This window comes from Hylobates moloch, unplaced genomic scaffold (assembly GCF_009828535.3).
Source record: "Hylobates moloch isolate HMO894 unplaced genomic scaffold, HMol_V3 SCAFFOLD_21, whole genome shotgun sequence".
Taxonomy (NCBI): domain Eukaryota; kingdom Metazoa; phylum Chordata; class Mammalia; order Primates; family Hylobatidae; genus Hylobates; species Hylobates moloch.
This window is the reverse complement of record NW_026652296.1, coordinates 12,920,375-12,923,431: the sequence shown is the minus strand read 5'-3', so window position 1 is coordinate 12,923,431 and position 3,057 is coordinate 12,920,375. Positions and strand designations below refer to the sequence as shown.

The 3,057-nt window shown below is 47.8% G+C and overlaps 1 pseudogene; it reads left to right on the top strand.

Annotated features, from left to right (window-relative positions):
* Positions 1–1,573: 1,573 nt before the first annotated feature.
* Positions 1,574–2,459, top strand: LOC116460766 (spermidine synthase-like; annotated as a pseudogene).
* The last annotated feature ends 598 nt before the right edge of the window (positions 2,460–3,057 follow it).

Below are 3,057 nucleotides of genomic sequence, written 5' to 3'. Positions count from 1 at the left end.
CTGTTTGTGTTAACATGTTGGGGAAGCACACATTGCTTGGACTGGTTCCTGGGTCTAAGAAGGTAAAAAACAAAACAAAACACACAAAGAATGGAAGAAAACACCTCCAAATAGAGACTTGGCTCCCACGGGGATGATGTCATCTGGAAAATGTGAGCAGGACCTTCCCTGAGAACCAAGAGTCCTGGGCTTCCTGGGATGGGAGGCTGTGAGGAGGAGAACTTAGACAGTTTCCAGAAACTCTAAAAACGGAGTCATGAATTCAAATGCCCGCGGGGGCCAGGTAGGAGGTGTACGTCCTGGAAGGGGTTGGCTGTAGTTTTTCAACACAAGTGTGTTTCGTTTGCCTAGCAATACACAGGTATGAATACTTTAGTTCCACAAAGGAGTATGCACTCTCATTTGTGTTGAAATTTATGGATCTCTTAATTTAACTTTCGTGGGCTTTTTTTTTTTCCTTTTAATAAAGAGATGGTGTATTACTTTTCTACTGCTGTGTAACAAATTGCCACAAATTTAGGGGTTTAAGACAGCAACCACGTCTTATCTCACGGGTTTTCCAACACGATGTGGCTGGATTCTCCTCTTAGGGTCTGACCAGGCTAACATCAGGCTATCTGCCAGGCTGTGGTTCTTATCTGGGACTCAGGTCCTCTTTCAAGTTCCCTGCTTGTTGGTAGAATTCATCTCCTTCTCATGTTTTCCATGTGGTCCTCCCTATGTTCAAGCTAGCTATGGTGGGTGGAGTTCTACTCATGCTTTGAATCTCTCTGCCTTTGCTTTTTGGCTTTTAAGGGTTCATGTAATTATCTTGAGCCCACCTGGATAATCCAGGATAATCTTCCTATTTTAAGGTCAGCTGACTATTTAATCTTAATTACATCTACAGAGTCACTTTTGTTCTGCAATATAACATAATAATGTAAGTCACATCTGGTGGTGGAAGTTATGGAGACCAACTCAATGTTGAGAAGTGAAAAACCTGGTTAAAAAGAGACGAGAGATCTGAACAGACATTTTACCAAAGAAGATATATGAGTGGCAGCTGAGCACATGAAAAGATGCTCAACATCTTTGTTGATGCAAAGTAAAATCACCATGTGATGCCACGACACACCCAGTAGAATTGCTAAATTGAGAGAGACTGACAAGACCAAGTGTTGGCAAACATTTGGAGCAGACGGAACACTCCTACATGATTGGTGGGTGTTCCAATGGTATCACCACTGTGTCAAAACAGTTCCCAGTTTCTTACAAAGTTAAACTCACACTGTTTGACCCAGTGATCTCACTCCTCGGTATTTATCCGAAAGAAATGAAAACATATGTCCACACATAGCAGCTTTATTCATCATGAAACAACATAAATGCCTATCACCCAGTGAATGGGTAAACACGCCAGTGTATGCAGTTACAGTGGAATATGACACTACTCAACAGCAATGCAAAAGAAATGATTTACCGATAAAAGCAGCAGGAAAGGAATTCAAAAGTATGATGCAGCCGGTCCCAGTGTGCTGTGGCTCCACATGGCCTGTAGTCCCGGGTCCGTGCCCCACATTTCCTGCCTGCCATGGAGCCTGACCTTAAGGGCCCTGCTGCCTCCAGCCTCACTGCTATCCCCAAGGGCTGGTTCCACCAGACGTGTAGCCTGTGGTCCGGGCAGGCCTTGTCTCTGCTCCACGACCAGCACTCGCACTACCAGAACATCCTTGTCTTCTGCAGTAAAACCTACAGCAATATGCTGGTGTTGGATGGCATCATCCTGGGCACAGGGAGGGATGAGTTCTCCTGCCGGGAGATGGTAGCCATCCTGCCTCTCTGCAGCCACCCCAACCCACGAAAGGTGCTGATCATCGCGGGCAGAGGTGGGTATCTTGCATGAGGTGGGGAAGCACCTCTCCATGGAGTCTGTGGTCCAGTGTGACATTGACAAGGATGTCATCCAAGTCTCTAAGAAGTTCCTGCTAGGCATGGCTAGTTGCTACTCTAGTTCAAAGCTGACCCTTCATGTGGATGACAGTTTTGAGTTCATGAAGCAGAACTAGGATGCCTTTGATGTTATCACTGACTTCTCAGACCACATGGGCCCAGCTGAAAGCCTCATCAAGGAAGCCTATTGTCAGCGGATGAAGGTGAAGGTGGCCCTCGCGGAGGATGACATTCTCTGCTGCCAGGGAGAGCGCCAGTGGCTGCACCTTCACCTCATAAGGAGATGCAGCAGTTCTGCCAGTAGCCGTGGTGGGCTACACCTACTGCATGGTCCCCATCTACCCCTGCAGCCAGACTGGCTTCTTGCTGTGCAGCAGAACATGAGCACCCATGACTGGGAGCTGGTACAGCACCTGACACAGCAGCAGGTGGGGCAGATGCAGCTGAAATGCCACAGCCCAGACGCTCACCGCACAGCCTTTGTGCCGCCCAGGTTTGCCTGCAAGGCCCTGAATGGTGTGAGCTGAGCCCCACTGCCACCACCAACACCACCTGGGACCTCGGACAAGGGAGTCTCCAGGGTGCCTGGGTGCCTCCAGCCCTGGGCCAGACCTCCCGCCGGCTCTCACTGATCAACCAAGTGTTACAGGCCCCAGAATGCTGCCCGGTCTGCCCTGCTGGGTGGACTGTCTGTCTGTGTGTCTGTGTTGCTCTGTGTGGCATTCAGCCTCCAAGCCTATACCAGCTGTGCACAGCGCTGTCTCTCTCACTTCTGTTACCCTCCTCACTCCCAAACACATCTATTAACAACAACAACAAAATAGTATGTTTAGGAAGAAGCCAGGCACAATGTGGCTCCATTTGCATGCAATTCTAGAATATTCAAAACAAAAGTGACAAAGAGTGGTGGTTGCCAGGGGCTGATAGTGGAGAGAAGAGATTGACTACCAAGGGGTGGGAGAGAACATTTTTGGGATGAGGGAGCATTCTGGATTACGATTGTTATGGTGGTTATTTATATGACTGCATACGATTGTCAAAACTCAACAAAATGTTCACTTAAAATTGGTGGCTTTTATTATATGCAAATTATACCCCCATAGAGCTGACATTATATCATTACTA